Source organism: Ranitomeya variabilis, chromosome 1 (genome assembly GCF_051348905.1).
Source record: "Ranitomeya variabilis isolate aRanVar5 chromosome 1, aRanVar5.hap1, whole genome shotgun sequence".
Taxonomy (NCBI): Eukaryota; Metazoa; Chordata; class Amphibia; order Anura; family Dendrobatidae; genus Ranitomeya; species Ranitomeya variabilis.
The window spans coordinates 234507669-234530742 of record NC_135232.1 but is presented as its reverse complement, the minus strand read 5'-3'; the positions used below and the strand labels follow the sequence as shown (position 1 = coordinate 234530742).

The following is a 23074-nucleotide window of genomic DNA, read 5'->3' as shown; positions in this document are numbered from 1 at the left end:
GTTAGCCAGGGTTGCCTGTTGATTGTACGAGTTTTGCTGTGTGTGAGGGGGCGGCCGAATTGAGTGCTGCTGTTATTGTGGTGTTGTATAAAGTGGCAGCAGCATCTGTGTCATGTAAGCTATGTCTGTAAGAGGAAGAAGCGACTCAGAGAGAGAGTGTAAATTGTGATGATTGAGATGTCTGCGAGGGTGGGTGAGTTTGTGGTGTGGGGGTTGCGCACTAGGAGAAGAGAATGTCAGTAGGTTGTGGTCAGACAGGGGGAGGGGTGAGTTTGTGAGATTATTAAGATAACAGAGGCGGGTGAAGATAAGTTCCAGCGTGTGGCCATCTTTGTGAGTGGCCGCAGAGGACCATTGAATGAGGCCAAAGGAGGCAGTAAGTGATAAAAGTTTAGAGGCAGCTGAGGTGGAAGTGTCAATGGGCATGTTGAAATCACCCATGATAATAGTGGGATGTCAGCAGAAAGGAAATAAAGTAGCCAGGTGGTGAAGTGGTTGAGAAAGGTGGAGATGGCTAGTTCTGGGGGCAGTAGATGATAGCCACCTTGAGGTTGGAGGGGGAGTAGAGGCAGACGGAGTGCACCTCAAACAAGGGAAGAGTAGCAGAGAGTGGTAGCGGAATTGGGGTAAAGAAGCAGGTATCGGACAGGATCAAGCCAACTCCTCCACCACATTTGTTGCTGGGGTGAGGGGTGTGAGAGAGATTGAATCCGCCATAAGAAAGTGCAGCTGGAGAGGCTGAGTCAGAGGGGGTGAACCAGGTTCAAGTGATGCCAAGGAAGGAGAGTTTGCTGGTGAAAAAGAGGTCATAGATATACGACAGCTTGTTGCAGACAGAGTGTGCGTTCCATAGTGCTCCCGATAGGGGGACCGGGGGAGTGGGGGCTGGTTGAATGGGTATGAGGTTATCATGATTGTGAAAGCTTGTAGAGGATCGTGGCAGGGGGTTAGAAATGAGTGTGGGGATGTGATGAGAAGAGTTAGGATTTGAGGATACTTCGCCAGCAATGAGGAGCAGCAGACAGAGCTTTAGAAGGTAGGACCTGGAAAGGACATAAGGTGGCTGTGTGTCTGAACAAAAAGGATTATATGTGGAGCAACAGTTCTGAGGAAAAGGTGAGATGGCTGGGGAGGATGGAGGGAGAAATGACTAGTTCTTTACTAGGTGGAGGGATTGCAAGAGATTTTAAGAAGGAAAGTAGTATGGGGGTGAAAGTAAAAGGAAACAGAAACATTGTAGTGGTTTTCTATCCCATTACCTTACAGTCAATTCCAGTCCAATTCAAGTCTTATTCAAAGTATTGAACTTCGAAATCTGTACTTTGAAAGAAGTAATTTGAAAGATACGTGGATCATACAAAAGTCTGGATCAGACTCATGGGTCTGTATACATCTCAAGCTAAAGGCAATCAGGTGTGAATGAGGAGGTGGGTGGGTATGGTGAGACCAGATGCTAAGAGTTAAGCAAAGGTCATAAAGAGAGGGAGGGGTTAGAGCGACCACTCAAAGATATGCCAGAATAGCATAATAAGATAAATGAATCAGATCATGGAAACAAGATGATAGGTAAGAAAAGCATTCCAGAAAAAACATTATATGTGCTGCACATAGACAGTCAAATGCCGGGGAAAGCTGAGAAGATATAAAGCATAGCAAAAAAAGATTACCGTATATACTCGAGTATAAGCCGAGATTTTCAGCCCACTCTTTTGGGCTGAAAGTGCCCCTCTCGGCTTATACTCGAGTGGTTGTCCCATAGGGTCGCGGGGGAGGAGGAGCGCCGGCTGTCACATACTCACCTGCTCCTGACGCGGTCCCTGCATGTCTGATGGTCTCCAGGCAGCTCTTCCTGTAAGTAAAGAATATGGATGCATATTCATTAGTTTAATGAGTGGTATGTGACCGCTGAACATAGGAAGATGCCGCAGGCTCGCGGAGGTCATCTGACAGTAAGACGCTGCCAGGGACCGCGCTGGGAGCAGGTGAGTATGACGGGGGACGTGAGCATTGCGCGATATTCACCTGACCCCATTCCACCGCTGCGCGTCGCTCTGTCTTCCATCCTCCGCAGTGACTGTTCAGGTCAGAGGGCACGATGACATAGTTAGTGTGCACGCCGCCCTCTGCCTGAACAGTCACTGCGGAGGATGGAAGACAGAGCAGCGCACAGCGGTGGAACGGGGAAGGTGAATATCGCAAGTGCCGGGGGCCTGAGTGAAGAGAGGTGAGTATGTGATTTTTTTATTTTAATCACAGCAACAGCATATGGGGCATAATCTGTGGAGCATCTTATGGGGCATAATCTGTGGAGCATCTTATGGGGCATAATGTGTGGAGCATTTTATGGGGCATAATCTATGGAGCATCTTATGGGGCATAATCTATGGAGCATTTTATGGGGCATAATCTATGGATCATCTTATGGGCCATAATCTATGGATCATCTTATGGGGCTATCAACCTTTATGCAGCATTGTATGAGGCAAATGTTTCTATGGAGCATCTTATGGGGCCATTATTAACCTTTGTGCATCATTATATGGGGCATATTTTAATATGCAGCATCTTATGGGGCGTATTTTGTATGGAGCATCTTATGGTGCCCATCATGAACTGTATGAAGCATTATGGGGCTCCTGATTCAATATGGATATTCAAAAACACTTAACCTACTGAAGTCTCAATTAATTTTACTTTTATTGGTATCTATTTTTATTTTTGAAATTTACCAGTAGCTGATGCATTTCCCACCCTAGGCTTATACTCGAGTCATTAAGTTTTCCCAGTTTTTTGTGGCAAAATAAGGGGGGTCGGCTTATATTTGGGTCAGCTTATACTCCAGTATATATGGTATATGCGCTGCACATAGACAGTCAGATGCAGGGCAAAGCTGAGTAGATATAAAGCATACCTGTGGAAAGAGGAAACAACTTGATTAGATGATATAGATGGTGATGGTGATATTCCTCACCTGTCTCCAGAGAAGATAATCCATAATGTCCCACAACGATCGTGATGACTTTGAGAGCCTTCACTGATGTGACTGCTCTGAAAGACAGCCGGCGATACACTGACAGGAAGTAATTGCTCCCACAGTGTATCACTGAGCTGTTGTGAGAGAGGTCACCGGAGTTCATCAGCTGATCAGCTCCGGTGATCTCCCTTATGGCACCACTGCTGCGTGAGAAATTTCTCACACAGCGGTGGTGACATAAGTGAGAGCACCGAAACCGATCAGCTGATGAACTCCTGTGACCTCTCTCACATCAGCTCAGTGATACACTGTGAGAGCAATTACTTCCTGTAAGTGTATCGCCAGTGGTTGGGTAAAGCTGTCACATCTACCCATGTGACTGTCCTACATGTGAGATGGCCATGAGACACTTGGGATTATGTGGACTACGGCGGACAGGTGAGTATATGGTGGTTTATTATTTTTGATTATTTCTGGGAGACATGGGCATCGGGGATTAGGCATTAAGGTAAATAAATGTTGTTTTTTTATTTTATATTTTTTCTAGATGACTAGGGCATCAGGGATTTGGTGTTAGGAGAGTATAATGTGTTTTATTTTTATTTGAGTATGTATGAATTATTTTACATGTTTTTATTTTTAAGTGTGAGTACAGGTGCCTGCTGACAAGAGACTACGTCTCCCATTAGCAGCTCCTGCTTTCACTGTTATTAGTGACAGCAGGCATAGCCTGATGGAACGAGTAGTCTGAGCCCACACCTGCTGACCTGCGGTAAGCTTTTTACCATTTCCGAGCAGAAAAAAATGCAATAAAAACATATCAAAAATGCACTGTGTGCACATAACTTAACATCTGCACCACCAGCTTCAGCACAGCCAGAGAGAAACGACAGCAGGTCATTCTGAAATTCATCTGTCTATGGTACACATCCCACATTGTGCAGAACTGTGGATGGGGATGAAACAGCAGACAGATGTGTGGCTGGTGCCAGTGAGCCTAGACCACCCTGGAGGTATGTGATAATGGGTGAAATCTCATAGCAGCTCTTGGTCTAGCAGGTGTGATGCATATTCCCTGCCTGGTGCATGTGCTGAACTTGGTGATGCACAGCTTCTTGAAAAACTATGTATGTGCAATGAGGCATCAGTCGGCTATGCTTTGTTCCCATTACTAAGCAGTGGGTCTCCTATACTGTTATTGCCTATGCAGTGAGTGGCTGGGCTGCCAAAAATTACACTGTGTTCCAAATTATTATGCAAATTGGATTTAAATGTCATAAAGATTTAATTGTTTTGTTTTTCAAATAAACTTGAGGATGGTATTGTGTCTTGGGGCTCAATGGATCACTGAAATCAATCTAAAACACATGTGATAATTAGTTTTCCAGGTGAAAACTACTTAAAAATGAGGTTCCACATTATTAAGCACAGACAGAGTTCATGCAGATAAAGGCACAATGAGGAAGGTTTCTGCCAGACAAATTCATTGAATTAAGAGAGCAGCTGCCAAAATACCATTACAAAGCAGCAAACAGTTATTTGAAGCTGCTGGTGCCTCTGGAGTCCCTCGAATCTCAAGGTGTAGGATCCTTCAAAGGCTTACTGTGGTTCATAAACCTACTATTCGGCCATCGCTAAACAGTGTTTGTCACGATATGGTATGAAATATCATAAGTTAGTTTTCTTGCTAGCATGCGGGGGCTAAACCCCCCCTCTCTCTGGTTCTCTTTCCTTCCCTGTGGTTCTAACTGTCTGTGTAGCAGAGCTTGCCTTGTGGGGGAGTTTTATTGACGGAAGGTATTTACGACGGGCATAGCTGCAAGAGAAATTTGTGTTAGCAGGAACTGGTAGAGAAACTTCTAGAACGCATGGGAGTCCTTTGTTCCATTTTGGTAAGATATTATGCAAACCGTTTAAGTTATGGACACGAAAATACATATTTGGAATCTCACTCGGTAGACCTACCCATCACTCCAAGCCTCAGCTCTTAACTCCATCAGGTAAAGAAATAGGGATTACTCGGTGAATATACATCCCAAATAGGACATATTTGATCTCCTTAGAAAGCTCACGGTAATCTGAGATGAATGGTGGGTTTGATATGACTATGACAGGGTCTGGAGCGAAGTTACGGGCATCAGATATATTTAATGCCCAGTGAGTAATACTGAAGAAGTAGGAGGGGTTGGAAAAACCAGCCCTTTCTGTGAGGTCACAGGCTGTAGGTTATAAAGCTGCTGGCAGGCTTCCAGGGGGAGAGTTGTGAGTTTTTACCTGAAGCGACCAGACTGCGAGTGCCAATGCACTGGGATAGATGGAAAGCTCTCCTAGCCTAGCCTGCAATGCAATGATCTGAGAATATGTGAGTGTTACCGTTTCTTCCTTTAATCCTTTTATTTTCATAATTACCTTGTACATATTTGCAATTGTCTCATTTGTAACATCTTTGTAAAATATTTTATAAACACTGCCTAAAAATCATTTATGGGGTATCATATTTATTACTAGTTCGTTCTCCATGCTCTAAAAACGTACCCTGTCTTTGAAGGGAATTTACGCTACTGTTTTGGGTTAGCAGCCGAACCCGTTTAATCGGCGCTGGTGGCAGCTTACCGTGTGCTGGCTTTTTGGGGGGGTCACTGTAGCGACTGCGGCTTGATAATTATTGTTCCTGCCTGAGTGGGAGTAGTTATCGCGTTGCTGCAGTGCGCCCAATAGCCAGTACATAGCAGGCAGCCTTTCTGGCGACTAATTACCCCAGGTGCAGTACCTAATCTGACCTGAGAGTAAGGGGGGCGCCAGAGAGCTGCAAGTGTTAAGTGGAACTGTAAGCGGGATAGACACAAATCCCTGCAGTTCATGGTATACTGAAGAGCAGTGGGATACCTAAAATAAGCCCCTGCTGTAAACTAAGAGGTCAATAGCCTCGTGGGTGTTTTTTCATCACATTGTGGCAGTGGAGGGATAACTAGGATAAGCCCCCCTGCACATGTGATAGCCGTCTGCTGGTCTAAAGTCACCCCAATCCGTGACATATTGTGGGCAGCGGCTAAGGGACCTTGACAATTGGTGACAGTCACGGTGTGAATCGTGACATATTGGTGGCAGCGGTGGGATATTAGAGCATTAGTGATTTGGTTTGAGCAATCATTCCTCTCACTAAAAACTTGCAGAAAGTTCTTGCGAGAACTCTGCGCAAATAAGTTTGGAGAACGAACTCAGTGTTTATTAGTTGTGAGACAATTGTGTACTGGTAATTATCCCTTCCCTTTCTCTTCGTTTTTCTATTCTATCTTTTATTTGGCAACCATGGTTGGGCTAGGAGAAGCCTTCTATGAACAGCAGACCAGAGACACCCTTGTTGCCTTATGCAAGTCACAGCACATTGACTATGCAAGTAAAAGCAAAAGCGAACTGGTCGCAGCCCTGATGCAATGGGAAGCCGCTCTAGACCACTCACAGAGCCCAGAGGCCGCAGAAGCCGGCACAAGCGAACATGGTGCTGCAGCAGAGGTCCAACCACTGAATACGGGCCCTACTGGCAACCAAGGGGGCGCAGACCTCCTCCTGCAGCTGGCTCTGCAACAATGCTCCGCAGATGACCTAGAGAGACGCCTGCAGCTGATCCAGCAATACCAGGAGCGAGCCGAGCGAGAGGCCCAGCGAGAGGCAGAGAGAGCCGAGCGAGAGGCCCAGCGAGCCGAGCGAGAGGCCCAAGCGCAGAGGGAGTACCAGCTGCAGATGGCCCAACTACAAATGCAGGGGTCGTCCCAGTCCAGCCGTGAGCCCAGCAGCGCTCAGACACCAAAGCCCCGGCCCGACCACTTTCCTGTTATGGAAAAGGATGGGGACTTGGACACTTTTCTGCGGGCCTTTGAGAAAACCTGCAGGCAGTACCAGCTGCCTACACAAGAATGGGCACGGTACCTGACACCAGGGCTGAGGGGAAAAGCTCTGGAAGCGTTTGCTGCACTCCCTCAAGAACAAGATGGTGACTATGAGGCCATCAAGCAGGCTCTGATAGCCAAGTACCAGCTTACACCCGAGGTGTACCGTAAAAAGTTCCGGACCCTCCAACGTGGCCCACACGAGTTACAGTGATGTGGTGCATGGACTGGGGACCCACTTTGACCAGTGGACCCAAGGACTGTCAGTGACCACCTTTACACAGCTGCGAGACCTGATGATCAAAGACCAGTTCTTCCGTCTTTGCCCAACTGAGGTGCGACAGTTTGTGATGGACAGAGAACCCAAAGACGTGACGAAAGCAGCGCAGATTGCCGATGCCTATGAGGCCAACCGTAGATCGGAAGTGCGGAAGCCAGTCACCACCAGCTGGAGAGGGGGTAAGCCTGCAGCCAACGCCAGTACCCCTGCCAGCCAACACACCAGAGGTCCTGTCCCCGTGGCCAACAGCACCAGACCTACCACCGAACTTCGGCAGTGTTACCACTGCAGGCAGACTGGACACCTCAGTCACCAATGTCCAGCCAAGCAGAAGAACCCCTCATCCCAGGCCCCAGGGCCTAATGCAGCCGTTCTTTTGGTGGGTGGTGTGGTTGGGAGGGTGTGTGACAACGTACAGCCCGTCACTGTGGGAGGTCGTGTTGCTACAGGCCTCAAGGACACCGGGGCTGAACGAACCCTCATCCGACCCGAACTGGCGGCCCCTGAAGAAATCATTCCGGGGAAAACCCTAACTGTCACTGGGATTGGGGGCATCAGCTGTCCCTTGCCAATGGCCCGGGTTTTTATTAATTGGGGTGCCGGGAGCGGGGTGAAGGAAGTGGGGCTGTCTGATAATTTGCCCACTGATGTTTTGTTGGGGACTGATTTGGGGAGGTTGGTTGCATACTTCGTGGATGACCCTCCTCCCCAATCTACTAATGAGGGTAAAGTTAACCCTGATGATGATGATGATGATGATGATGGGAAATCGCATGTGTTACCTGACCATGCTTTATCTTGTAGTGATGCATCTGTTAACCATTTTTTCCCTAGGATTGATGGTGAAAATGTTGTACCTGTGCCAACTGTATCTGATAATAATGTTTCTGTGAAAGTTGATGTGTCCATAGGTACAGGAGTGCTCAGCCACGTCGCTCTGCGGAGTGAGACGGCTGAGGAACCCCTAGCAGGGGCAAGTGTCGGTGCTACAAGAAATGGGGAGATACATGGGAACCGTGAGCAAGGTGATGCCATGCAATTGACCAGTGCCACCGAGGAAGGTAACTGGCCCATAAGTAGCAATGCTCCTGAGGTAATGGGGGTGGATGGGGAGGTAGAGCCCATAGCAGCGTCGGCTGTTGGGTCTGTAGAAATCCCCGGGGAGACAGCCTACGTAGCTGCTGTCACCCGCAGTCAGAGTGCCCGGAACGCAGATACCTGTCTGCCTTCCGGACCCTCCTCAGTCATCAGTGTGACTGAACCAGAGGTGGACCCAGTGCAGGTCCCAGAGGGCTCCCGTGGGGAAGGGACCCTGACATCGCTTTTGGCTTCCCCTAGCCAGGAGTTTCAGGCCGCTCTGCACACAGATGCGAGCCTAGAGAGTTTGAGACAACTCGCCGGGACGCGCTTCTCCGAGACTTATAAGGAGAAGGTGTTCTGGGAAGGAGGAAGGTTGTACCGGGAGACAGTACCCGGAGAATCACAAAAGAAGTGGTTGAGGGAAAGACAGCTGGTCGTCCCACAGCAATTCCGGGGTGAGTTGTTGCGGATTGCCCATGAGATCCCGCTAGCTGGACACTTGGGTATCAGCAAAACTAAGGCCCGGCTGTCTCAACACTTCTATTGGCCTAAGATGGGGACAGATGTGTCAAACTACTGCCGCTCCTGTGTCACCTGTCAAAGAGTGGGGAAGGCGGGGCCTGCTCTTAAGGCTCCCCTGATCCCTTTGCCAGTGATAGAGGAGCCTTTCCAGAGGATTGCGGTGGACATTGTGGGCCCGCTGGCCGTCTCCAGCAGCTCTGGAAAGCGATTTATTCTTACTGTGGTAGACTACGCTACCCGGTACCCAGAGGCAGTAGCTCTGTCGTCAACTAGGGCAGATAAGGTGGCGGATGCCCTGTTGGCCATCTTTTCACGGGTAGGATTTCCCAGGGAAATGCTTACTGATCGAGGGACCCAATTTATGTCTCACCTAATGGAGGCTCTCTGTAAGAAAATGCAGGTGAAGCACCTGGTATCGAGTGCGTATCACCCACAGACCAATGGCTTGTGTGAACGCTTCAATGGTACCCTCAAACAGATGCTACGCATGCTGGTTGAGACTCAAGGGCGCGACTGGGAGCGGTACCTCCCACACCTGCTATTCGCTTACCGAGAGGTTCCGCAGGCCTCGACGGGGTTCTCCCCCTTCGAGCTCCTGTACGGCAGGCGAGTCCGGGGACCCCTTGGGTTGGTAAGAGAATCCTGGGAAGAGGAGCCGAACCCTTCTGAAGTGTCCATAGTGGAGTATGTCATGCGCTTCCGTGACAAGATGCAGACCTTGACGCAGTTGGTGCATGACAACATGACGCAGGCTCAGGCTGATCAGAAGCACTGGTACGACCAGAACGCCCGAGAGCGGACCTACCACGTGGGTCAAAAGGTGTGGGTGCTGGTTCCTGTACCAACGGATAAGCTTCAGGCAGCCTGGGAGGGCTCGTATGTCGTCCACCAACAGCTCAACCCGGTCACCTACGTGGTCACGCTTGACCACGCTCGGGGTAGGCGAAAGGCCTTTCACGTCAACATGATGAAGGCTCATCACGAACGTGAACCTTTTGTCCTACCGGTCTGCAGCGCACCCGAAGACGGGGAGGAAGACACCCTCCTGGACATGCTGGCCCAAGCCAAGGCCCGTGGGTCCATTGAGGACGTGGAGGTGAGCGCCTCGCTAGATGAACCACAGCGGTTGCAGTTGCAAACCACACTGGAACCCTTCCGGGTCGTGTTCTCCAACCGGCCTGGAAGGACTGAGTTAGCCATCCACGAGGTGGACACCGGGAAACACGCCCCACTACGGCGAACACCCTATCGAATCTCTGACCAGGTGCAGCAGATTATGCGCCAGGAGATCGATGAGATGTTACAGCTGGGGGTGATTCGACGGTCAAAGAGCGCGTGGGCCTCACCTGTAGTTCTCGTGCCAAAGAAGGACCGGACCACCCGGTTCTGCGTGGACTACAGGGGGCTCAACGCCATTACAGCCTCTGACGCGCACCCAATGCCGCGCATCGAGGAGCTGCTTGAGAAGTTAGCTGGCGCAGAATACCTGACAATAATGGATCTGAGTCGCGGATACTGGCAGATTCCCCTGAGCCCCGAGGCGCAGGAGAAGTCCGCCTTTATCACACCCTTTGGACTGTACGAGTCCACGGTCATGCCCTTCGGCATGAAGAATGCCCCTGCCACTTTCCAGCGGATGGTCAATCTCCTGCTTCAGGGACTGGAGAAGTACGCTGTGGCGTACTTAGATGACATTGCCATCTTCAGTCCCTCCTGGGATGAACACCTGCAGCATCTCGAGGAGGTGCTCGGGCGAATTCACCGAGCAGGACTGACCATCAAGCCGGGAAAGTGCCAGATGGGCATGAGGGAGGTTCACTACCTGGGGCACCGGGTAGGCGGAGGCACCCTGAAACCGGAGCCTGACAAAGTGGGCGTGATCGTGAACTGGCCCACTCCCAGGAACAAGAAACAGGTGATGTCCTTCCTGGGCACTGCAGGGTACTATAGGCGCTTCGTGCAGCACTATAGTAGCCTGGCAAAACCTTTGACGGACCTCACCAGGAAGAAGCTACCCCACATCGTCAACTGGACAGATGGCTGTGAGGGGGCCTTCCAGGCGTTGAAAACCGCACTGTGCAACGCCCCTGTGTTGAAAGCAGTCGACAGCAGTCGACCATTCTTGGTACAGACCGACGCCAGCGAGTTTGGCCTTGGTGTTGTGCTCAGCCAGGTGGACTCGGAGGACCAAGAGCACCCCGTGTTGTACCTGAGCCGGAAACTTTTGCCGAGGGAAGTGGCCTACTCCACCATTGAGAAGGAGTGCCTGGCCATAGTCTGGGCCCTGCAGCGCTTGCAGCCCTACTTGTACGGGCGCACCTTCACTGTGGTGACCGACCACGACCCTCTGCGCTGGCTAAGCACCATGTGTGGAACCAATGGCAGGTTGCTACGCTGGAGCCTTGCCCTTCAGCAATTTGACTTCACCATTAAACACAAAGCGGGCAAAGAGCATGGTAATGCAGATGGACTCTCCCGCCAGGGTGAACCCACGGAGGTGCGCATGGAGGCATACCGAGAGGTCCTGCCGCCGTAGCGCACGCCAAAAGGGGGAGGTGTCACGATATGGTATGAAATATCATAAGTTAGTTTTCTTGCTAGCATGCGGGGGCTAAACCCCCCCTCTCTCTGGTTCTCTTTCCTTCCCTGTGGTTCTAACTGTCTGTGTAGCAGAGCTTGCCTTGTGGGGGAGTTTTATTGACGGAAGGTATTTACGACGGGCATAGCTGCAAGAGAAATTTGTGTTAGCAGGAACTGGTAGAGAAACTTCTAGAACGCATGGGAGTCCTTTGTTCCATTTTGGTAAGATATTATGCAAACCGTTTAAGTTATGGACACGAAAATACATATTTGGAATCTCACTCGGTAGACCTACCCATCACTCCAAGCCTCAGCTCTTAACTCCATCAGGTAAAGAAATAGGGATTACTCGGTGAATATACATCCCAAATAGGACATATTTGATCTCCTTAGAAAGCTCACGGTAATCTGAGATGAATGGTGGGTTTGATATGACTATGACAGGGTCTGGAGCGAAGTTACGGGCATCAGATATATTTAATGCCCAGTGAGTAATACTGAAGAAGTAGGAGGGGTTGGAAAAACCAGCCCTTTCTGTGAGGTCACAGGCTGTAGGTTATAAAGCTGCTGGCAGGCTTCCAGGGGGAGAGTTGTGAGTTTTTACCTGAAGCGACCAGACTGCGAGTGCCAATGCACTGGGATAGATGGAAAGCTCTCCTAGCCTAGCCTGCAATGCAATGATCTGAGAATATGTGAGTGTTACCGTTTCTTCCTTTAATCCTTTTATTTTCATAATTACCTTGTACATATTTGCAATTGTCTCATTTGTAACATCTTTGTAAAATATTTTATAAACACTGCCTAAAAATCATTTATGGGGTATCATATTTATTACTAGTTCGTTCTCCATGCTCTAAAAACGTACCCTGTCTTTGAAGGGAATTTACGCTACTGTTTTGGGTTAGCAGCCGAACCCGTTTAATCGGCGCTGGTGGCAGCTTACCGTGTGCCGGCTTTTTGGGGGGGTCACTGTAGCGACTGCGGCTTGATAATTATTGTTCCTGCCTGAGTGGGAGTAGTTATCGCGTTGCTGCAGTGCGCCCAATAGCCAGTACATAGCAGGCAGCCTTTCTGGCGACTAATTACCCCAGGTGCAGTACCTAATCTGACCTGAGAGTAAGGGGGGCGCCAGAGAGCTGCAAGTGTTAAGTGGAACTGTAAGCGGGATAGACACAAATCCCTGCAGTTCATGGTATACTGAAGAGCAGTGGGATACCTAAAATAAGCCCCTGCTGTAAACTAAGAGGTCAATAGCCTCGTGGGTGTTTTTTCATCACATTGTGGCAGTGGAGGGATAACTAGGATAAGCCCCCCTGCACATGTGATAGCCGTCTGCTGGTCTAAAGTCACCCCAATCCGTGACATATTGTGGGCAGCGGCTAAGGGACCTTGACAATTGGTGACAGTCACGGTGTGAATCGTGACAGTGTTCACAAGCAGAAACGGTTGCAGTGGTCCCAGACATACATGAAGACTAATTTGCAAACAGCCTTGTTTACTGATGAGTGTCGAGCAACCCTGGATGGTCCAGATGGATGGAGTAGTGGATGGTTGTCCCACAGGACTGCAACATCAGCAAGGAGGTGGAGTAGTCATGTTTTGGGCCCTTTAAGTAGTGGATGGTTGTCCCACAGGACTGCAACGTCAGCAAGGAGGTGGAGTAATCATGTTTTGGGCCCTTTAAGGTTCCTGAAGGTGTGAAAATGACCTCTGCAAAGTATATAGAGTTTCTGACTGATAACTCTCTTCCATGGTATGAAAAGCAAAAACGTGCCTTCAGGAGCAAAATCATCTTCATGCATGATAATGCACCATCTCATGCTGCAAAGAATACCTCTGAGTCATTGGCTGCTATGGGCATAAAAAGAGATAAACTTATGGTGTGGCCACCATCTTCCCCTGACCTCAACCCTATGGAGAACCTTTGGAGTATCATCAAGCAAAAGATCTAAGAGGGTGGGAAGCAGTTCACATCAAAACAGCAGCTCTGGGAGACTATTCTGACTTCATGCAAAGAAATACAAGCAGAAACTCTGCAAAAACTCACAAGTTCAATGGATGCAAAAATTGTGAAGGTGATATCAAAGAAGGGTTCTTATGTTAACATGTAACTTGACTTGTTAGGATGTTTTGGAGTTAAATAGCTTTTTTGTTCAGTGACTGTGACCTCCTAATGCTGCAAATTCCACAAATGAGCATTTTCAGTTCTTTAAAACATATTATTATTTATTTATATAGCACCATTAATTCCATGGTGCTGTACATGAGAAAGGGGTTACATACAGGGTTCTAAATATCGTTTACAGTAAACAAGTTTACAGTGACAGACTGGTACAGAGGGGAGAGGACCCTGTACATATCAAATGTTTAGAACTTCTACTGTGCCTAATAATTTGGAACAGTGCATTTTGAGTTTTTATTCATTTTGGAGATTATACTGTTATCATTGGGAGGTTTTTTCAATAAAATTCGATGTATACTCTAATAGGTGATGACTTTTATTAGACTGACTGTCATTTGCACCGACCATTTAGGAAAATCCGAGAAAAATGTCATTTGCTTAATAATTTGGAACATAGTGTAGGACGCACTTCAATACACCTTTGACGAGACGTACAGGAAAGTCTCATGAAAAAAATGTTTCCATTTTAAGAAAGTGGGTCTCCCATAGTGTTTGCCTATGCATTGAATGCAAGGGCTGCCTTGCCCCAAAGCTACACTCACCCCATTAAACCTTTGAACTGACGTACTGGATTTCCACATGAAACCAGATTTCTCATTATTTATTTGGTACTGCTACACTGTTTGCCTATGCATTGAATGCAAGGCCCGCCTTGCCACAAAGTTATATGCACCCCAATATTCCTTTAAACCGACGTAGTGGATCGCCATATGAAACAAAAGTTCCCATTATGCTTATCTTTTTTACTCCCATACAGTTTGCCCATGAAGTGAATGCAAGGCCTGCCCTACCACATACTTACACGCACCCCAATAACACTTGGAACAGACGTCCTGGATGGCCACATGAAACTAAAATTCCCATTATTGGAAATTGTGTACTGCCACACTGTTTGCCTATGCATTGAATGCAAGGCCCACCTTGCTACAAAGATACACACACCCCAATAACCCTTTGAACCGACATACTGGATGGCCACATGAAACCAAAGTTCCCATTATTATGAATTTTGTACTCCCATAAAGTTTGCCCATGAAGTGAATGCAAGGCTTGGTCCAAATTTGTATGCACACCAATAACCCAAAAAACACACGTCCTGGATGGCCACATGAAACCAAAGTTCCCATTATTATTTATTTGGTACTGCCACACTGTTTGCCTATGCATTGATTTCAAGGCCCGCCTTACCCCAAAATTACATGCACCGAAATAACCCTTTCAACCGATGTACTGGATGGCCACATGAAACCAAAGTTCCCATTATTATAAATTTGGTAGTCCCATACTGTTTGCCAATGCATTTAATGCAAGGCCTGGCCTACCCCAAAGTTACATGCACCCCAATAACCCTTTAGACTGACACAGTGAATGGCCACATTTAACCAAACTTCCCATTATTAGGAAGTTGGTACTACCATACTGTTTGACTATGCAGTGCATTGCAGTGTTAAGTCTGAAGAACCTGCATCGGAGAATTGCAGTGTTTGGATGAAGAAACTGCAGTGGAGAATTGCAGTGTTGAGGATGAAGAGTCAGCAGTGGAGAATTGCAGAGGTGAGCCTGAAGAACATGGAGTGGAGAATTGCAGTGTTGAGGCTGAAGAACATGCGAACATGCATTGGTGAATTGCAGTGGTGAGGCTAAAGAGCACCTATAAGTGGAGAATTGCAGTGTTGAGGCAGAAGAAACTGCAGTGGAGAATTGCATTGTTGAGGATGAAGAACCTGCAGTAAAGAATTTCAATTTTAAAGATGAAGAACCTGCAGTGCAGAATCTCAGCGTTGAGGATGAAGACCCAAAAGTTGAGAATTGCATTGTTAAAGCAGCTGACCAACCCCTACAGTTCCCATTATTATGAGCTGGGTCTCCCATTGTTTGGCTATGCAGTGAATGCAAGGCCTGCCCCAAATTTGCACGCACCCCAATCCCCCTTTGAAGAAACGTGGAGGAGGGCATCATAATTTTTTTTTCTCAATACAAAGGAGCGGGTCTCCTATACTTGTAATGCCGATACACTAAGTGTATGGGCTGGCAAACATTTCCCCCTGGGGGGCACACATCAACATACTGAGTAAACAGTTTTTTTTACAGGCATCATAAACACCCTTGAAAACAATCACATTGCTTCCTCCACAATTGCTGCTGGGAAGATGCAGGTTTTTAGCAGAAATTTAGTGGACGAGTCGCTGGATGAAGAGATCAGGAAAAGGGGCATGGTGACGGCAGGAATGGGAATGTACAGCGGGCTATGGGAGGTATGAGATCAAAGATCCAGCCCACAATGATTAGTTGTTTACCCCCCACCAATTACCAGAATGTGTTTGGTGCCCGTCAGAAAATAGGTGTAACAGATGTGCATCTGAAGCTCGGCATAAAAGATGCCTGTGAGAAATTGGCTGCCAAAGACGCACTTGTCTGTATAAAGGGTAAAGTGCAAGATTCTCGTGAGATGATTAAAGAGGAGCACACCGGCTGTAACTATCAAATCACCTGTGGCACAAGGTTCTTCATCTTCACCCATACATACTAACAAGACCATCCAAATTTCACAGCAGAAAAATATTTGTTCAGGTGTAACTAACACTGTTAAAGAAATGCCAATAAACATAGTTAACCACGAACCTGGGAAACAACATATTTCCTCTTTACAAGATATGGACAATATTGATGATGACGGAACTTTCCCACATCCCCACCAAGAAGATAAATATTACAGCTGCCAACACTGTGCAAAAAAGGATGGGAATGTCTAGAAATTAATTTTCTCTTGGGCAAACTTTACCTCTTACTAAAGTGGTACAGAATGATGCATACACAGCTCCCATGCTTACTCAGCACAAGACTTTGCCACCTTTATTGCACACAAAGGTTCTAACCAACGTGTCACGGACGCTTATCACAAAGGAGGCCTGTTCATCAGTAGGGCCCACTCCAAAAGAGTCTGTCTTTAGCCATTTAGAAGTCACAAAAATGACCATAAATAATTTGCATCCAAGAGTCACAGAGGAAGATATCGTGGAGCTTTTCTGTGTATGCGGTGCCTTGAAGCGCACCTGCTTGTTGAGTTCTGGAGTTTCAGAGGTTGTGTTTGTAAGACAGGAAGATGCATTTGGTGCCTACAAAAAATACAACAACAGATATCTAGATTGACAACCAATGAAATGCAATCTTCCTTTGAATGGTAGTGTGATAACATCAGACCAGTCCATACTTCTAAGATTAAGTGACACCCCATCAAAGAAGGAAGGTGAATCTAGAAGAAACAACCTCCTCCTCCTCCTCCAGTGTTGCTTAAAATCCTCCAGCTGAAGTTAATCCTGATACTATCTTAAGAGCACTCTTTAAATCCTCAGGGTCATCAGCGGGTGAGCCCGCATCAAAGCCGGGACATGTCAGCTGTTTTGAACAAATGGCCCTCAAATTACACAATTTTTAACCCACAGATAATTAAGGTGTGTAACGGAGATACCACACTTTAAAATATCTGACCTGTATTTTGTTTTAAAACAGCAAAATAGTGTCTATAAGGCTGGGGTCACACATGCGTGTTTTACGGACGTAAGAGCACAGAAACTAAGTCCGTAAAACTCGCATTACATACGGCACAATTATTCTCAATGGGGCTGCTCCTATCAGCCGTATATTACGGATCCGTAATATACGGCTTTCTACAGCCGTACAAAATCGCAGCATGCTGCGTTTGTCAGCGTATTGCGCAAAAAAATCGCCAATGAAAGTCTATGGGGGCGAGAAAAATACGGATTCCACACGGTCCAGCAGTGTGACTTGCGAGAAATACGCAGCGGTGTTAGTGAAAAGTCGGTAATTCAATTGCCGGCTTTTCATTTCTCCTGCACAAACCCGACAGGATATGAGACATGGTTTTCATACAGTAAACCATCTCATATCCCCTTTTTTTTTGCATATTCCACACTACTAATGTTAGTAGTGTGTATGTGCAAAATTTCAGCGCTGTAGCTGCTAAAATAAAGGGTTAAATGGCGGAAAAAATTGGCGCGGGCTCCCGCGCAATTTTCTCCGCCAGAATGGTAAAGCCAGTGACTGAGGGCAGATATTAATAGCCAGGAGAGGGTCCATGGTTATTGGCCCCCCCGTGGCTAAAAACATCTGCCCCCAGCCACCCCAGAAAAGGCACATCTGGAAGATGCGCCTATCCTGGCACTTGGCCACTCTCTTCCCACTCCCGTGTAGCGGTGGGATATGGGGTAATGAAGGGTTAATGCCACCTTGCTATTGTAAGGTGACATTAAGCCAGATTAATAATGGAGAGGCGTCAATTATGACACCTATCCATTATTAATCCAATTGTTGGAAAGGGTTAAAAAACACACACACACATGATTTAAAAGTAGTTTAATGAAATAAACACAGCGGTTGTTGTAATAATTTATTGTTCTCTCAATCCATCAGGAACACCCTCGCTTGGCAAAATAATAAACGCACAAGATACATACCTTCTGATGTCAGATCACGTCCCACGATGTAATCCATCTGAAGGGGTTAACTAATATTACAGGCAGGAGCCCTGCTAAATGCAGCGGTGCTCGTGCTTGTAATTCCTCGGCGAATGAATGAAATGTAGGTCATTGACCTACATTTCCTTCAGTCGCGGTGATGCGCCCCCTGGTGGATGTCCTCATATGACCTGGAGCGTGGGAAAAAGTTCCCAGGCTGCAGTTCATGAGAACATCCAGCAGGGGCGCATCACCGCGACTCAATGTAAGTATAGATCACTGCTTTCCTTTCAGAACCCGGGGTGTTGTGAATTCTGTTTGTGGGCTCCCCCGGTGGTGTTTTATGGTAGTGCCACTTATTTGCCTTCTTCTATCCTTGATCACCTGTTGACACCCATTAGGGGAGTTTCCTATTTAAGGCTGCTTGGCTGCTGGTCTGATGCCGGCCAACAATGTATCAGTAGCATTCTGTTGCATTCTCCTGCCTCAAGATCCTGTTCAGCTAAGTTGAATTTTGTTTCTAGTTTATGCTATTTTTGTCCAGCTATTTGCAATGTGACTCTCTGTAGCTGGAAGCTCTCGTGGACTGAAATTGCCACTCCAGTGGCATGAGTTGTCACTGGAGTTTTAAAGTAATTTCAGGATGGTGTTTTTGAGTAGTGTTTTGAAGTTGACCGTGAAGTGACTCTTTCCTGTACTTCTGCTATCTAGTAAGCGGACCTCACTGTGCTAAATCTGCTGTTCATCCTACGTATGTCTTTTCCTCTTGACTCACCGTCAATATCTGTGGGGGGCTGCTATCTCCTTTTGGGGTTCATCTCTGGAGGTAAGGCAGGCCTGTATATTCCTCTGATAGGGGTAGTTAGATCTCCGGCTGGCGCGTGGTGTCTAGGGCATCGTAGGAAACACTCCCCGGCTACTTCCAGTGTCGTGTCAGGTTCAGGTCACGGTCACTTTAGTTCCCATCACCCGAGAGCTAGTCCGTTGTTATTTTGATTTCCCTGCCATTGGGAAAATCATAACAGTTTGGCCGGCCCGCATGTGTTAAAACTATGCACTAAAGCAGGAAAGGATATGAAAAGGTTTTTTTTTCCTTCTGTGTTTGGAAAGTGCACCTTAGTGCTTATTTGTACTCCTTGCTTAAACTGCAGTCTTCAGCCTTTTTTTTTTTTTTTTTTCCTCTCCTCTTAATCTCTGAATGGCTTTGGTTACACCTGTTTGAATCATGGATCCACAGAGTTTGGTTGCAGGTCTGAATAACCTGGCTACAAAGGTCCAGAACTTACAAGATTTTGTTATACGTGCTCCAATGTCTGAACCTAAGAACCCTATGCCTGAATTTTTTACCGGAGACAGATCCCGTTTTTTGAATTTCAGAGAGAATTGTAAATTGTTTTTGTCTCTGAAATCTCACTCTGCTGGTGATCCTGCGCAACAGGTTAAAATTGTTATTTCTCTATTGCGGGGTGACCCACAAAGTTGGGCATTTGCATTGTCGCCAGGGGATCCTGCGTTATTAAATGTAGATGCATTTTTTCTGGCTTTGGGGTTGCTTTATGAAGAACCTAATTTAGAGATTTTGGCTGAGAAAGCCTTGATAGCTCTTTCCCAAGGGCAAGATGAAGCTGAGATATACTGCCAAAAATTTTGTAAATGGTTGGTGCTTACTAAATGGAATGAGTGCGCTCTAGCAGCTAATTTCAGAGAAGGTCTCTCTGATGCCGTGAAGGATGTCATGGTGGGGTTCCCTGTGCCTACAGGTCTGAATGATGCCATGAAATTGGCTATCCAGATTGATCGGCGTTTACGGGAGCGCAAATCTGTGCACCATATGGCGGTATCTTCTGAGCAAAAATCTGTGCACCATATGGCGGTATCTTTTGAGCAAAAACCTGTGCACCATATGGCGGTATCTTCTGAGCAAAAACCTGTGCACCATATGGCGGTATCTTCTGAGCAAAAACCTGTGCATCATTTGGCGGTGACCTCTGAAGAGGCACCAGAGCATATGCAATGCGATAGTGTATTGTCTAGAGGCGAACGACAGAATTACAGGCGCAAAAATGGGTTGTGCTTCTATTGTGGAGATCCAGCTCATGTTATATCAGCATGCTTTAAACGCATAAAGAAGGTTGATAAAAAGGTTGATAAATCTTTTTCTATGGGTACCTTGCAGTCTAAATTTCTTTTGTCCGTGACATTGATTTGTACTTTATCATCTGTTACTGTGGATGCTTATGTGGATTCTGGCGCCGCTCTGAGTCTCATGGATTGGTCCTTTGCCAAGCGTTGTGGGTTTGATTTAGAGCCTCTGGAGGTTTCTATTCCCTTAAAGGGTATTGATTCTACACCTTTGGCTAGCAATAAACCACAATATTGGACACAAGTGACTATGCATCTTTCCCCAGACCATCAGGAGATTATTCGTTTCCTTGTGTTATATAATCTACATGACGTATTAGTACTTGGATTACCATGGTTACAAATTCATAATCCAGTCTTGGACTGGAGATCAATGTCTGTGCTGAGCTGGGGATGTCAGGGGATTCATGGGGATGCACCTTTGGTTCCCATTTCTTCATCTACTCCCTCTGAGATTCCAGCATTTCTGTCAGATTTTTATGATGTCTTTCAGGAGCCTAAAACTGATTCTCTCCCCCCTCACAGAGAGTGTGACTGCGCTATTGAGTTGATTCCCGGTAGTAAATTTCCTAAGGGTCGCTTGTTTAATTTGTCTGTACCTGAACATACTGCTATGCGGGAGTATATCAGAGAATCTTTGGAAAAGGGTCATATTCGCCCCTCTTTGTCTCCACTGGGGGCAGGGTTTTTCTTTGTGGGTAAAAAGGATGGTTCATTGAGACCTTGTATCAACTATCGACTTCTGAATAAGATTACAGTTAAATACCAGTACCCGTTACCTTTACTGACTGATCTTTTTGCTCGCATAAAGGGGGCGAAGTGGTTCACTAAGATCGATCTACGTGGTGCGTATAATTTGGTGCGGATTAAGCAGGGGGATGAGTGGAAGACCGCATTTAATACGCCTGAAGGCCATTTTGAGTATTTGGTAATGCCTTTCGGTCTCGCGAATGCCCCTTCCGTTTTTCAGTCCTTTATGCACGATATTTTCCGTGAATATCTGGATAAATTTATGATTGTGTATTTGGATGATATTTTGATTTTTTCGGAGGACTGGGAATCTCATGTTCAACAGGTCAGGAGAGTTTTTCAGGTTTTACGAGCTAATTCTCTATTTGTGAAGGGCTCAAAGTGTATTTTTGGGGTTCAGAGAATTTCCTTTTTGGGATATATTTTTTCCCCTTCATCTATGGAGATGGACCCTGTTAAGGTTCAGGCTATTTGTGATTGGGTACAACCTACTTCTCTAAAGAGTCTTCAGAAATTCTTGGGATTTGCTAATTTCTATCGCCGATTCATAGCGGGTTTTTCTGCCATTGCTAAACCTTTGACTGATTTGACCAAGAAGGGTGCTGATGTTGCTAATTGGTCCTCTGCGGCTGTGGAGGCCTTTCGGGAGCTTAAGCGCCGCTTTTCTTCCGCTCCTGTGTTGCGCCAGCCTGATGTTTCGCTCCCGTTCCAGGTTGAAGTAGATGCTTCCGAGATCGGAGCAGGTGCAGTTTTGTCGCAGAAAGGTCCTGACTGCTCAGTGATGAGACCATGTGCGTTTTTCTCTCGAAAGTTTTCGCCCGCTGAGCGAAATTATGATGTTGGAAATCGGGAGCTCTTGGCCATGAAGTGGGCATTTGAGGAGTGGCGTCATTGGCTTGAGGGTGCTAGACACCAGGTGGTGGTCTTGACTGACCACAAAAATCTAATTTATCTTGAGTCAGCCAGGCGTCTGAATCCTAGACAGGCGCGCTGGTCGTTGTTTTTCTCTCGATTTAACTTTGTGGTTTCATATCTGCCTGGGTCTAAGAATGTGAGGGCGGATGCCCTCTCTAGGAGTTTTGAGCCTGACTCGCCTGGTGATTCCGAACCTACTGGCATCCTGAAGGATGGGGTGATATTGTCAGCTGTCTCTCCAGACCTGCGGCGCTCTTTGCAGGAGTTTCAGGTGGATAGGCCTGATCGCTGTCCGCCTGGTAGACTGTTTGTCCCTGATGACTGGACCAGTAGAGTTATTTCGGAGGTTCACTCTTCCGCGTTGGCAGGTCATCCTGGAATTTTTGGCACCAGGGATCTGGTGTCTAGGTCCTTCTGGTGGCCTTCCTTGTCTCGAGATGTACGTATTTTTGTGCAGTCTTGTGATGTTTGTGCTCGGGCTAAGCCCTGCTGTTCCCGGGCCAGCGGGTTGTTGTTGCCCTTGCCTATTCCTAAGAGGCCTTGGACGCACATCTCTATGGACTTTATTTCTGACCTTCCTGTTTCTCGTAGGATGTCCGTCATCTGGGTGGTGTGTGACCGTTTTTCCAAGATGGTTCACTTGGTACCTTTGCCCAAATTGCCCTCCTCCTCTGAGCTGGTCCCTCTATTTTTTCAGAATGTTGTGCGTTTGCATGGTATTCCTGAGAATATAGTGTCTGACAGGGGTACTCAGTTTGTGTCTAGATTTTGGCGGGCGTTCTGTGCCAGGATGGGCATCGACTTGTCTTTTTCGTCTGCATTCCATCCTCAGACTAATGGCCAGACTGAGCGTACTAATCAGACCTTGGAGACTTACTTGAGGTGTTTTGTGTCCGCTGATCAGGACGATTGGCTTGATTTTTTGCCATTGGCAGAGTTTGCCCTTAACAATCGGGCCAGTTCTGCCACTTTGGTTTCTCCATTTTTTTGTAATTCAGGGTTTCACCCTCGCTTTTCATCCGGTCAATTGGAGTCTTCGGATTGTCCTGGAGTAGATGCTGTGGTTGATAGAATGCATCAGATTTGGGGACAGGTTGTGGACAATCTGAAGTTGTCCCAGGAGAAGACTCAACAGTTCACTAATCGTCATCGGCGTGTCGGTCCTCGTCTTTGTGTTGGGGACCTGGTTTGGTTGTCTTCTCGATTTGTTCCTATGAAGGTCTCGTCTCCTAAGTTTAAGCCTCGGTTTATCGGCCCTTATAGGATTCTGGAGGTTCTCAATCCTGT

General features: G+C 47.1%; 1 pseudogene; it reads left to right on the top strand.

Annotated features, from left to right (window-relative positions):
- Positions 1 to 15655: 15655 nt before the first annotated feature.
- LOC143794022 (polymerase delta-interacting protein 3 pseudogene) lies at positions 15656 to 16941 on the top strand (annotated as a pseudogene).
- Positions 16942 to 23074: the final 6133 nt, after the last annotated feature.